The 14,409-nt window shown below is 39.3% G+C and overlaps 2 protein-coding genes across 3 annotated transcripts in view; both read right to left on the minus strand.

Moving 5' to 3' along the window:
• Positions 1-8,378, minus strand: part of LOC134819748 (26S proteasome non-ATPase regulatory subunit 6-like) — a 37,341-nt gene extending 28,963 nt beyond the window's left edge. The window contains exon 1 of one of the 2 annotated variants that reach the window (XM_063829877.1): positions 8,375-8,378. The gene's annotated coding sequence lies outside the window, so the exon portion shown is untranslated. Of the gene's footprint in view, positions 1-5,840; positions 5,851-8,374 lie in introns of those variants that run through there. The other variant, XM_063829875.1, reaches the window with a different exon arrangement.
• The window catches only part of LOC134819750 (uncharacterized), a 55,053-nt gene that overhangs the window by 20,604 nt on the left and 20,040 nt on the right, over positions 1-14,409 (minus strand). The window lies entirely within an intron of this gene.

Raw genomic sequence — 14,409 nt, forward strand, 5'->3', positions numbered from 1 at the left:
TATCCACGATCTTGTCCTGACGGAGTGATTCTATTGCTTCAGCAATATCTTTGTCTCTCATCTGAGCCTCTCGGAGCAGATTCTCCCCTAACACAAACACTGAAGGGTCTTCTGATGGGGCATCACTCCCCATTATTCTGCTCAAGTAATCTGCTTCCTGGTTGTCCGCTCCCTTCAAGTACTTGATGCAGTAATCAAGATTCTCTAACTCTAATATCCAACGGCCGATTTTCCCTCTGGGATCTTTCTGTCTATGAATGTTCCTCAGTGGCTCATGATCCGAATAGAACGTGATCTTTTCATAGCAAAAAGCTTTCCACTTTCTGCTAGCACTTATGATACCATAAAGTTCTCGCTCTGTAGCAGACCAGTTCTTTGTATTCTTCTGGTTAAGGGTCTCGGAGTGATAACCAATGGGTTTGAACGAACCATCCCCATCATACTGCCCAAGCACACTCCCCACTGCAATCTTAGAAGCATCTGTTCTTATCACAAATGGCTTAGACCAATCTGGTATGAACAGCGAAAGAGCAGCATGAAAGGTGGTCTTTAACTTGTTAAATGCAGCTTGTTCTTGACTTGTCCAAACAAATGGGACCTTTGACGATGTTAGGCGATTCAACGGGGAACATATCACAGAGTACCCATCAATAAATCTGCGATTGTAATTGGCTAAGCCCAAGAAGCTTTGTAACTCTTTCCTTGTAGTGGGAGCCGGGAATTCTTTAATCTTAGCCATGTTTTTGGTTCCTGGTTTCAGGGTTTTCCCATCTATCCTGAATCCTAAAAATTGGATCTCTTGGTACGCAAACTCACACTTGTCCCTTCTCAGTGACATGTTGTTGCTCTCCAGCACTTGCAGCAGGATCTCAAGGGTATTGATATGTTCTTCCATGGATGTGGAGCACACAATCAGGTTGTCAACATACGCATCTAGGCCGGTTGCACCCTTTTCCTTGCACTCCTCTACAATCTTGTCCATACACCTCTGAAACGTTGCCTGTGCATTCTTCAATCCAAACGGCATTCTCTTAAACTGATACTTTCCCCGGGGTATACTTAATGCTGTTTTGTTACGATGACTATCAGAGATTGGCACTGTCCAGTAGCCACTTGCCAAATCCAGCTGAGAAAAGAGGGTACACCCAAAGGCCTCATCTACCAGCTCCTCAACAGTGGGCAAAGGGTAAGTATCCTGCACCGTGTTACGATTAACCATTCTGAAATCGACAACAAATCGTTTTGAATTGTCATCCTTCGAGACCAGTAGGGGATTACTGTTGAAAGGTGAGGAAGATGGTTCTATGATATCATGTTCTATCATTTCTGTGACCTGTGTGTCAATCTCCTTTGACCATTTTGCTGGAATTCTCCTTATTTTGCTCCTAATTGGGCGGTCATTGATACTCTTTATTTCGTGTGTGGTAGCAGAACTGCACCTGGGTGCTCTTGGATTTTTAGCAAACACCTCTGGGAAACTTTCCAAAATACTGCAGAGTTTCTCTCTTGCCCCAGATGGCAAGTTCGGGTTAATGTCATGTCCTCCCTTGTCAGCATTTAGAAAGAATATCCATTTCTCTCCCAAACGAACCTTTGAATTCTTCCAATCAAACTCAGTGCTGGAAAATTGACTTAAGAAATCTCTACCCAAGATAACCATTTCTTGGTTGGTACTAAGGTTGGTTTCGTGCAGCCATACCCTGTAGTTCTGGCTTTTGTCAGAGGAGAATCTTATGTTGTATTGTGTCTTCGGACCAATCAACTGTCTGCCCCCAATCCCCTGCACGGAAGTACTGCTCCCATTTTCAATCAGCACTTTATTAGTAGAAATGATAGAGATTTCTGCCCCACTATCTACAAGAAACTGTCTAGGATGCCAGCTCTCACCTAACTCAATCTGTCCTTCAACTTTGCTGTCATATAGTCATCTTTTGTCATGGTTGTTCCGCTTTGGAGGGAACTTCTTATTCCTAGAGGTTCTCTTGGAGGGGCAACTCTCCTCATCGTGTCCTTTTCCACCACAACAGCTACAGACTCTTTGATAACATGTTGCTTTAAGGTGACCTGTCTTCTTACAGATATCACATATTGGTCTGTCTTTTTTTTCAAACTTACGATCTGACTGGACAGCATACATTTCAGTATCCTCCTCATCTGTCACTTCTAACCGTGAACGAAGCTGATCCACCTCCTTCAGTAACTCCCGAGCCCATTGAGGTACCTGCTCTTCTTGCTCTACCGGGAACGCAAATGTTTCACTAGTCGAAGCCTCTGAACTTGCTGAATTCTTTTGAAGCTTTTCCATACAGTCTTTGAAAAAGCTGGCTACACCGGCTGCATCTAGTTCGCTTTTGATTTTATCTTTCTTACACTCAAACAGCTTCTTCCCCCCGGGTACGTTTGTCAGAAACCGCATGATGAAGACATCAGATGGGATCTTAGCACGCCTGGCTAACTCGTCCAGTTGGAAGAAATAAGACCGTATCCCATCCATCGAAGTATTAACCGGCAGCAAGTTGAAAAATGTCATGCTTTCGGTGAACTGACATGGTGCAGTGGGCCATCAATGAGATCTTCAAGGAACTTAAAAGCTGTTTTCACATCTTCCTCTTCTGATGCGGTGAATGCGAGCTGCTTCTCTCCCTCAGTCCGGTGAATATAAACTGGTAAACATGCAAGCTGCTGTTCAGGTTTAAGGGTTGCTGTAGCCGCTAAGAAAACCTTCTGAAACTGTGCGATTTTCTGGCCTTTAGCCAGATGAGGAATTTCAATTGCTGTAATCGTTCTTTGAGGATATAATGTCGGCCTGTGTTCCGAGGCAATGATACTCCACTGGGTATAGTAAAAGAGTGTTCAAAGGATTAACACAAGCACATGTAGTTAACAATATATCCTGAGAGATAACAAAGTTAAGGTAACAGTATATAAGCCAAAGGTCCTATAATATAAACTAAAGGTGTAATATATAGGACTGGAAATATATAGCATGAGTAAGTAAAATACAATTTTAAGTAAAATACAATTTTTATTTTCCACAGAAGAATCAATACATATTGAATTATAAATATCCGATAATTCCATTAATAATCATTAAAAGTTGCTTTGTCATTTGTAAAATCAAAAACGAAAAGCCGTACGCTGAACGCGTGCGGCAATTTTTCTGCAGCTGCCTGGCTTGTAGCCGCTAACATCAAAGCCGCCGCGCGCGCCCAGTGCTGGGGTGCATTCTCATTGACAATTAAACTTGGTCAAAGATATTTATATACAATTCCTAAATTAAATCAATAATCATGTTAATATGAGTATTCAACACTACTCGACAACAAATATTTGCCGGCCCATCGACGATTCAGTCGCCGAAACAAAAATCAAATGTTTGCTTTTTCGTTTCGGGAACTGTTTGAACTTAGTACTATATCCGACTAATCACTAATCATACTTTATAATGGTTAAAAAACATTAAAGTAAAAAGATTTTCCTCGATGGGCCGGCATTCGCAACCGCGAAACGTTTTGAGTACGACAAACGATGACACCACCGCCAGCCCTTAATTGATAAATCCATGGGTGACGGGATAAAGTCTCCATGTTAAAACGAATCTCATTGTTATACAATCTCGAGGAAACATATGCATGTTGTCAGCTATTAGCAATAGCTGATTACGTAATATGTGAACGACCCCTAACATGACATGAAGATAATACTGATAACATTTATTTTAGATAACGACTTACTATACCCCGTTTAAGGCTGTGAGTCAACTACCATACTGTATTGTGATATAATTTCAGCCGAAGACTGCTGATATCTTCGACACATGTGTACAAAATCAGTCAAATTGCCTGGATTACTAATTTAGGTAAACTATAGGTAAAAATATAATATTAATCATAAGCTAAAATGTACTAATCTTTGTATTCTAAATGGGGAAAAAGAAGAAACATTGTCAGTCAGTCGAGAAAATTGTCAGTCAGGCTATATGGCAGCTTTGTAGATGTTGTAAGCTAGTAGTGGTCCCAGGCTTGCGACTGGAATTGCGGTGTTAAATCGATTTAATGGTATACCAACGATCCACCTCCCACTTGTTGTTTGGTACTTAGCATTAATAGTGTTACTAAGTTACTAAGTTAATAATATCAAAGTCACTAATATACTTGGGTATTGGCGAGAAAATATTATATTAGTTCCAATTAGCACATAATTCTGTAGCTAAAGCGGTTAAGTTATAAAATATAAGCACGTCTTGAATCGAATTTCGTATATCTAATCAGTGCTGGTGAGTATTTTGCACAAATTTCTTAAAAACCTTTACATAATTATTTCTTATTCCTGTCACCTTTGACATTGTAGCGCGATGCGTTACTGTGCCGCGCGCCGCGCACTCAATTATGCTTCTCGCAACGACATCGGCAAAATGCACTACTGTGCCTCGCCGAGCTGCGATAAATTGACATCGTCAATTAATAGCTTTGACATTAAATTATAATGTTTTGAACTAAAAATAAACCTGCAAAACGACTTTCAATGAGCCTTTATGCCTGTAAAACAGTAAAGGGATATAATTGTAGTTTTATAACTTACCAAAACGTGCGCTGAGTTGGACTCGTCGACGGTCTTGAGAAAAATATTTTACGAGTATCACCCGTTGAAGGGTATAAACGTATGAAAGATATAATTGTCATACGTTGTATGACCCGCCGCGCACGAAGTGCGCGGCTCCCCTGTATCGTCAGGACGATAGTAAAACGACCGTGGGGGTCGCAACGTGATACAAAGATATAAGGGCAACGGTCAGCACTGTAATCAACTTGAAAATAACAGTAAAGAAGCGAATAATATGCGCATACCGCTCGATTTCTATCGTCGATTTGATTTTCATGCGCGTGACAAGTGTGCAGCGTAAAAATCATAATCCTCATGCAATGAACGCTGCATGTAGTGTAGTAGAGGCTCTTACGGGCATTGTCTGCTCGATACGTTAGGGACCCCAGATACACCTTACTAGACGTATTTTTGACCGTAGAATCGATTGAAAGTGGTTTCAAGATGATTGGACTGATTGTTCTGGGGTAAAATCGCAAAAAACCGATTTTTGGGCCAAAAATAGGCCAAAAAACCATGTTTTTTGATATTTTGAGCAAGTTAATTTTGTTGGCATGTCGGCAAAACTTGCATAAAGATAGCTAAAAGACAGCCGCACAAGATTGTATAAAAATAAAACAAATCCCTCTATTTGTTCTGAGGTAAAAATCCAAAAAAGTGGTAAAAATTTTGACTTTTTTGCTTGAAGTTTGAATAATTTTTTGCAGTTGTATTAAATCAACCCAAAAATAGTCACATCGTGTTTGCCTAAATTTTTCCTTTCCGAGAAGTACCCACTTCATATACTTTATCGAAGTTTGAATATTGTCACTCCGCAAGCGTTTTTGCCAAATTTTCGACGCGCACTACGCGCAAAAGCATTTAGTTGTTATCAATTGGCACCCGCGCGTTCATCATAAATTTCAAACAGCTATAACTCAGCGAGATTATGTCCGTTCTAGCTCATATTTTCACACTAAATAGAAAATAATGTGATCTTATTGCTGACAAAATATGAATATAATTACTCTATTTGCCTTAGAGTAATTTAATAGACTGTCAAAGTTTAAAACGCGCATTGGTATAGCACGTGACTAATAAGTCCAAATTTATACTTCTTAACATATTATCGATCCTTAGACATCATACTATTGTGTCCAATTAGCGGTTAGGTCTCTAAACTCGTAGCAGAAAACACGTCTTTTTGCCCGTAAGAGCCTCTACTAGTGTAATGAACTAACAGTGCTACACCGTGGATACAAATTATTTACATATTTACTAAAACATTGCATTGGCATACAATTTTTTATTATCGGAGTGTGGAAAAAATGCAAATGTTGTGCTCGCGCGTGGCGCTTACTGTACATTGACTATATATACATTTATTTATATATATGATATATATAAGTACGATAGTACGTGTTACAAACAGCAAAAGGGTGCCGCAGGCGTAATATGCTGCAAGTTCCGCGCAAACAACAAAAGTGAAAAGTTGAAAGTGTGCGCCACAAACGTATAGTCAATAGTATGCTTTGTCATGTCATGGTCATACGTTATATGACCCGCCGCGCACGAGTGCGCGGCTCCCCCTGTATCGTAGAAACTCTACAGGTCGTTTCACTAGTGGAACAACGATGGGGGTCAAAACGTGATACAATGTCAATAGTAAGCTGCAAAGTGCAAGTGCTGCTACTGGCTATAACGTAAGTCGCAGTACGCAAGTGCCGCAAACATGCGTCGTAAGACTAAGTGCTGCAAAGGCAAAACGCCAAACCACAAACTTGTGCTGCAAGTGCTGCAAACGTGTGCTGCAGTGCTGTAAACGTATGCTGCAGTGCCGCCAGCCGCAAACGTGTGCTGCATGCAGTGCCGCGCAATAAGACATAAAAGGTTTTTCACATATTACGTAATCAATATTTTAGCAATTTCATGCAAACCCCCCCCCCCACCTCGGCTGATTACGTAATATGTGAACGACCCCTAATTGCTAACTTGACAAGGTCGTCTCGGTTTCGGGCGATAAGAAACCATGAAACTTAAATAAATTTAATGAACTGAACTACAAACTACTAAAATAAGTTACTTACATGATTTTCTACTCGATCTACTCCTGCAATCAGAAGATCCAATAAGAATACCCAGAAAGTGGCTTTTACTAATTCGCTAGCCCAAAAATTATGGCACGTGACTTTGGTTTTTATAGTTTTGCAGCCGAACAAAACGGTTTTACATAAACCCTAATCCCAACCATAACCCTAACCATAAACCCAAAGCTATCCATAACCCTAACCACAACCCCAACCCTAACCTGAGCCCTAAACTAGGTAGTGCGCCATCGACAGTGAGCCGCGCGTGCCGACTGTAGGATGGTTTTTTAGCGCTAATTTCGGCCAGCACAATTTTCTTCAAACAAACAAATATTAAGTATCCTTCCCGACCTCCGATTGCCACAAAAATTGGTAAGCTTACTCATAGACTTGCAAGGAAAGTGTCCGAAAAGTTTAAAGCATATCCAACCATCAGACATTATGTTGCAGCTAAAAGCAGTGTATTTTGCCCCATTTTGATCACTATATCAACTCCGATATCCACCAAATTTTTCGGACAGTTGTGAAAGCCCTATTGAAAGGTCGTCGCCAATTTTCAGAATGATCTCATTCAAGGAACTGAAGATATATCTAAATAATACGACAAAAATCAACGAATTTGGTCAAATTTGGTCAAATTACGCGACTTTTACAGCTAATTTTGCTCCAAAAGCCGCGCACCATCAAATATGGCACCTAGGCGAAACTCACTGATCTTTCCAAAAAGGTATGACAAATTTGGTATTGTGAAAATTCTCACAGTCTCTAGAAAACAATGGTACAAAAATTTTTTAAATCCAAGCAAGCTTATTTTTATGGTGCACCCCCTACCTAAACAATCAATGTCATGTTTTACTTGTTACTAATACTAGCGTGTCAGGTGACCAAAACAGTTTTTTGCCCATAACTTTCCAGGGAAGCATTTTTACCCTACGTCATTGGGGGTGATTCGGAATCAGCGTCCAAAAATACATTGAACAAGATTACATTCATACTTTTAGGGCCTTTTCACAAGAATGAAGATGAAGAATTTTCTTAAAATTTGGGCGAGCGATTTAGTTGGAGCGCCAGAAAGCATATAATTATAGCACCAACTATGAACTTAATCCTACTATTCATTCTTAATAAAATATATTGTCAATCACTGTACCACAAAATTAAAATATAATAAGTTGACATATAAGGTAACCGTAAAATTAGAAGGGTACATAGTAACGAGGGTGGAAACGCTGTATTGTGTAACTCTGGATAAAATGGATCAAGATTTATTTTAATCAGCATACCATAAGTATGGTTACGATCAAACGTTTTTCATGACGTAACATCAAAAAGTATATATAGAATTATGTTTTTAAATCAGGAACAACACATGCAGAAAGTTCATTGTTATCACAGTGCTGGCAAGCACGACCGGTGTCTTTATTGGGGGTATACTATGTACCCCCTTTACTATTGTACCACTTTAATATTATACCCCCTTTACTATTATACCCCCTTTGGTACACGTTACAAGCCTCTTTTGTGCACGCGAAGCGTGCACTCCGGCCGAAGGCGGCGGCCGAAGGCCGCCGCCTCCGGCAGGAGTTTTCCAGTCAATTGTAACCTGTATTTAAGTGTCCATAGATTCAAAAGTATAAAAGATACAGCCATTTCCGACCACAGGTCTTGCAAATAATTGTTTACACTTTAGTTTACATTGTATAAACAAATTATTTGACGTCATAAACACCCCTTGATGACGTCATCAAGTTAATCGTTTTTAAAACTTGATTTTTGACAAAGTAATAACTTTTAAAATTAATTTTACACCATTAAGGAGTAATTTAATTCAGAATCTGAGGAAGTTTTTACCTTAGATAATTGTTCAAGCATTCTGAAAATCTACCGGAAAGTTTTTCTAGCTTGCTCCTTCATAAAGATATTCGTCATTGAAGTTTGTGCTTTTTTGAAGAATTATTTTATAAAAACGTCAATTTTGCGATTTAGTATTCTCTGGTGTTGGGCCATGCCTTGGGTTGTGGAGCTCAGTTCTGCTTCCTATAGGTATAAATTGTGCATTAGGCTAGTTTTAAAGTTGAAAATCTAAAAGTTGCACACGTGGGGACACACCCAAATTGATAGAAAATTGCTAAAATCACTGAAAATTGCTGTTTTCGTCATTTTCTGTCAACTTTAGAGTGCCGTTGTGATTACAGTTCTTCTTGAAATACTTTGAAACTTTGCATGCTTATCAAACTATATATAAAACAATAACATGCAAAAATTTACGGCGATTCAATATTGGATGCGCACGCAACGTCCGCTCAAAGTTTGCACATGCGAAAGGTGAGAATTTTGCTCATTCGTGATTTCCAACAAATTCTGCTTTGCCACGACAGTTTAATGTCATTATATATGAATTTAATGCCAACTTGAATGAGTATTAAGTGGCATATTCAGTCAGTGATCGACCGATATGCTTCCCTAAACACAAGGAAATGTTTTTAAAGGAAAAATTTCGAAATCGTTGAAACTTCCTCCTTATTAATGAAGATATCAGTTTATATTTCGACTTTATAAAGTACCCTGACATTATAATCAAAAAGAGATGATATTTTACCAAAACCCATAATCATGGGTAGAGTGGACCGCTGCCAGTGTCTCTCTTTCCCAAACAAAAGATTCAATAAACTTCAGCTAATTCAATAACTAATAACTACCACCCTTACCCCGAAATACTAGGTATCGACCCGAACGCAACCCAGAGAGATTTTTACAGCATCTGATTGATGTAATCAATCGAAACTTATTTATACAATTCGTAAGCCGTGAATGAATGGGAAAAGCGAGCGACCGATTTCATTCTCGGTATCATTTTGCATTTGAGAACGGTCAAACAAATTAATATCATTTCCTTTTGTTTGGGAAAGAGAGACACTGGCAGCGGTCCACTCTACCCATGATTATGGGTTTTGGTCAAATGTATGTATATTAGGTACATCAATCAGATGCTGTAAAAATCTCTTTGGGTTGCGTTCGGGTCGATACCTAGTATTTCGGGGTAAGGGTGGTAGTTATTACTTATTGAATTAGCCGAAGTTTATTGAATCTTTATTGCCGAGTACAGCTGCCTTTGGGTAGTTCTTTTTAATCTATTACAATTGTAAATGAATGGGAAAAGCGAGCGACCGATTTCATTCTCGGTATCATTTTGCATTTGAGAACGGTCAAAAAAATTTAAATTTATCATTTCCTTTTGTTTGGGAAAGAGAGACACTGGCAGCGGTCCACTCTACCCATGATTATGGGTTTTGGTCAAATTATCAGATACAAGATAGCAAATTGATAATGCATGGACACTGACAGGCCTGAATTTTAATACTATCGATATTTGAAAAAAAGAGGGTGAATCTTGGCACGTGCAAAATGAATAACAGATTGAAAGTCAGTCACTTTATTTACGTTAGGTTGTCACTACAAACAAAAGTATAACACATACGCCAGTTTACACAGTTGCAAAAAATTTTTAATTTAGTTTACATTGTATAAACATATTTGACGTCAGTAAAACCCCTTGATGACGTCATCAAGTTAACCGTATTTAAAACTTGATTTTGACAAAGTTAATAAGTTTAAATAATTTTACCATTAAGAGTAATTTAATTAGAATTGAGGAAGTTTTCTCTAGATAATTGTTCAGCATTTGAAAATTACCGGAAGTTTTCTAGCTGCTCCTTCATAAAGATATTCGTCATTGAAGTTTGTGCTTTTTTGAAGAATTATTTTATAAAAACGTCAATTTTGCGATTTAGTATTCTCTGGTGTTGGGCCATGCCTTGGGTTGTGGAGCTCAGTTCTGCTTCCTATAGGTATAAATTGTGCATTAGGCTAGTTTTAAAGTTGAAAATCTAAAAGTTGCACACGTGGGGACACGCCCAAATTGATAGAAAATTGCTTAAATCACTGAAAATTGCTGTTTTCGTCATTTTCTGTCAACTTTAGAGTGCCGTTGTGATTACAGTTCTTCTTGAAATACTTGAAACTTTGCATGCTTATCAAACTATATATAAAACAATAACATGCAAAATTTACGGCGATTCAATATTGGATGCGCACGGAACGTCCGCTCAAAGTTTGCACATGCGAAAGGTGAGAATTTTGCTCATTCGTGATTTCCAACAAATTTTGCTTTGCCACGACAGTTTAATGTCATTATATATGAATTTAATGCCAACTTGAATGAGTATTAAGTGGCATATTCAGTCAGTGATCGACCGATATGCTTCCCTAAACAAACTTTGTGATCCGAGTCAGAGGGCCTGAGTTGATTAAGTTGGCACATTATGTGCAGAGCAAAAAATTTAACAATATAGTGGTTACCTGGGGATCGGACCTCAGGCTATTATATTTATGTTCATAATCATAGAATAGAGCTATTAGGCGGAATGACAGGCTGAGCGGGGTCACGAAATCCTCTCCGAACCTCCACGTGGTGTGGTCTGGTTGGCACTAACGGGTGGTGTGCTCTCTTGTTGAGTACAAAGGTTGGGCCTTGCCAACTCAAAGTTCCCATAGGAACCAGGAAGTCAACACTAACAGCTACCAAGCACCAGGAAATTTCTCTTTCAGATATCAGGTTACAAGATAGTACACACACAAATGACGATACATTAGACACAGATACCTAGCTCTAAGAGCTACTAAATCACCAGGAAATTCTCTTTCAGCTTTCAGGTCCCATCGAAGTCACCCACCACAGAGCTAGGGATTCCAATTCGCTCATCCTGACTACAAGGACACACTGATAGTGAGTAGTCCTGGCACTTCTCCCTCCAGTAACCACTTTTCAGGTCTTTTCAGTTAAGACAGCTAATGCGTAAGGGCTGACACACGCTAGACACAGGCTCGTGATAAGACAGAATTAGGGATTTAAACTCTGACTACGAGGACACACTGATAGCGAAAATTCCTGGCACTTCTTCCAGGGGACCGGGTTAGCTTTGCCACACTCTTCATTGAAGTGTGACTGGACGCTCTACAATCATCTAGTAGCAGCAGAGTTTGACTGACACCCTTACTGGTTCTATTCAGTTTCTACAGCGGAAGATCTCAACACTCGAAAACAGTTCATCTCGGACATCCTGCAGAGCTGCTCTTTCACAGCCTGCCCCATTACACGGGGAACCCTTAGATCTACAGTACCCTGGTGGCGAGCATAGCTCACTAAAGCATAGTGGACCTCTTTAGTTCTGAGACGCAAAGCTAACCGGATCAGGAATAAACATCAATGCAATGCTTAGGGGATGCAAATAGAACCTACAATGTTATCGAATGCATTACTCAATCTTTTGATTCATTTTTTAGCTCGTCGTTACATGGTAACAATTCAGGACTGACATTCCTCCTTCAGGTTAATTGAGGAAATCGTACCCGCTATTTGCGTTATACATGGCAAGTATCTGGACTTATGATAACTTAGGATCTCCATCAATCATAAATTCCTCTCAGATTCCCAGGCTGCATTTAAAGCGCTTAACAGCACCAGTTTTAACTCCAGGTTCGTTCTGAACATCTCAGACCAACTCACTAGGTATTCACATCGAGTAGGACTTCGTTCCAGGACATTAAGGAGTATACGGTAAAGAAATAGCGGAAGAATTCGCAAGGGACGATCAATCCAACAACATCCCCATAGGACCAGAACCCTTCCTCCCAAATAGGCCACACTCAGTGACAAAGGAACATTCCACTTGTGATGTTCCTCCACAAATTAAATACAGGAACTTTTATTTTTCTGGAACTCACATCAGATGGCTAACATGGTCGCTTTCAGAATAGGTCACAGCCCACTAGTTTATTTTCAGAACGTGGCAAACAACGTCAACTTCAGTCTTCAAGACGCAAGATTGCGAACACTTTTCAGGAGAAGCAGCAACATCCCAGCACCTCCTCTGCAAGTGCATCCAGATCATGACGTTCAGAATGAGGATAATTGGTAAACTCTACCTTAACAACAGTAAACTACATCATATCTTCAAATTTGTGGAACAGTCGACAAGACTGGATAGGGAAAACCCTTTTGGGTAACCTCCTTGGATTCTTCACCAGGAACTTTCGCTAAATCCCATACGAGGAACTCAACATAGGCCCATCTCCGCATAGAGACATATCTCCCAGGCTTTGACCTTGCTCGGAAGTCCCTTGTCTACCCGCAGAAGTACTACAACGGAAGTGGGTTTGCTCTGAGACAGGTAGTGACAGCTTCAAGACTCCAGGGGTCTGTTGCATTGATATTTATTAATTTATGATTTCGTATATACTTTGGGAGTCCTGGCGTGCAGCTAGCAGGAGTTGCATTCTGTGGGCACGGTGAGAAGGCCTCCATCTTAACGTAAGAGGCCAGAAACCGTTGACCAGAACAGAGAGAGAGAGAGAGACAGGCTGAGCGCCGCCCAGTAATATCCCCCTCAGCTGATTACGTAATATGTGAACGACCCCATTGAGAAAACATTGAAACTTTTCTTGTCCGGTAGTACAACTACAAGTTTCACTATATTTTTAGTCACCTTTCCAACATTTAAGGGGGCATACACCAAAACAGTGGTTTGTGCCGTCCAGACCAAATGACCTCATAGGCAGTTCAGTGACCTTCTTAGCGCACCGTTTCCACACCAAAAAAATTATTTTGAGAATACCCATTTTTGTAATCGAGCATTTCCTGGTTAGAGTGGAATTTTCGGAAAATCACAATTTGTTTCGTGGAGAGGCTATAAGTTAATCATTTCTTGCGGTATCGGGTTGAAATTTTGCTCGCCGTCTATTCACATCTATTTCAAGGTGTGTGTAAAATCTTGATATCGTATCTAAAATTAAAAAGGCTGGTGTGTTATAAATTTTTAAAGTTAAAAAAAGTCAAAAAGTTGAAATTGTCCTTTTCAGACTTACTTTAACCAAAAAGTCAGTCAGGGAAGATCGGATTGATTTGATGGTTGACATGAACTTGTTCTCTGAATTCTGGCGCAGTTTTTGATGCTCTCTAAAATGTTTTTCCTCATTTGTCTTCAGATCTATTGGACTTCAAAGCCAAACAACAAATTTAGGCACATTTTTCGTTTTTCATATTTACTGATTTTTCTAAAATTTTGATAGGAATGTGCTAGTGACTTTTTGAAGGGCGCAAAATAACCGCAACTATGAGTTATGAACAACAAAACACCCTAAAATGCTTCCCTTTGAAGTTATGGGAGAAAATGCGATTTTTTGGCTTTGCAGATAAAAAATCACATTTTCTCCAATAACTTCAAAGGGAAGCATTTTAGGGTGTTTTGTTGTTCATAACTCATATATAAATGTGCTAGTTGCGGTTATTTTTCTCCCTTCAAAAAGTCACTAGCACATTCCTATCAAAATTTTAGAAATTTGTTGTTTGGCTTTGAGGTCCAATAAATCTGAAGATAAATGAGTAAAAACATTTTTGAGGGCATCAAAAACTGCGCCAGAATTCAAAGAACAATTTGATGTCAACCATCAAATCAATCCAATCTTCCCTGACTGACTTTTTGTTAAAATAAGCCTGAAAAGGACAATTTTAGCTTTTTGACTTTAAAAATTTATAACACACCAGGCTTTTTAGATACGATATCAAGATTTTACACACACCTTGAAATAGATGTGAATAAACGGCGAGCAAAATTTCAACCCGATACCGCAAGAAATGATACTTGTAGCGTCTCGACCAAAAAATTATTTTTTCCGAAAATTG

The sequence above is a fragment of the Bolinopsis microptera genome, chromosome 8 (genome assembly GCF_026151205.1).
Source record: "Bolinopsis microptera isolate Bmic1 chromosome 8, MBARI_Bmic_1.0, whole genome shotgun sequence".
NCBI classification, from domain to species: domain Eukaryota; kingdom Metazoa; phylum Ctenophora; class Tentaculata; order Lobata; family Bolinopsidae; genus Bolinopsis; species Bolinopsis microptera.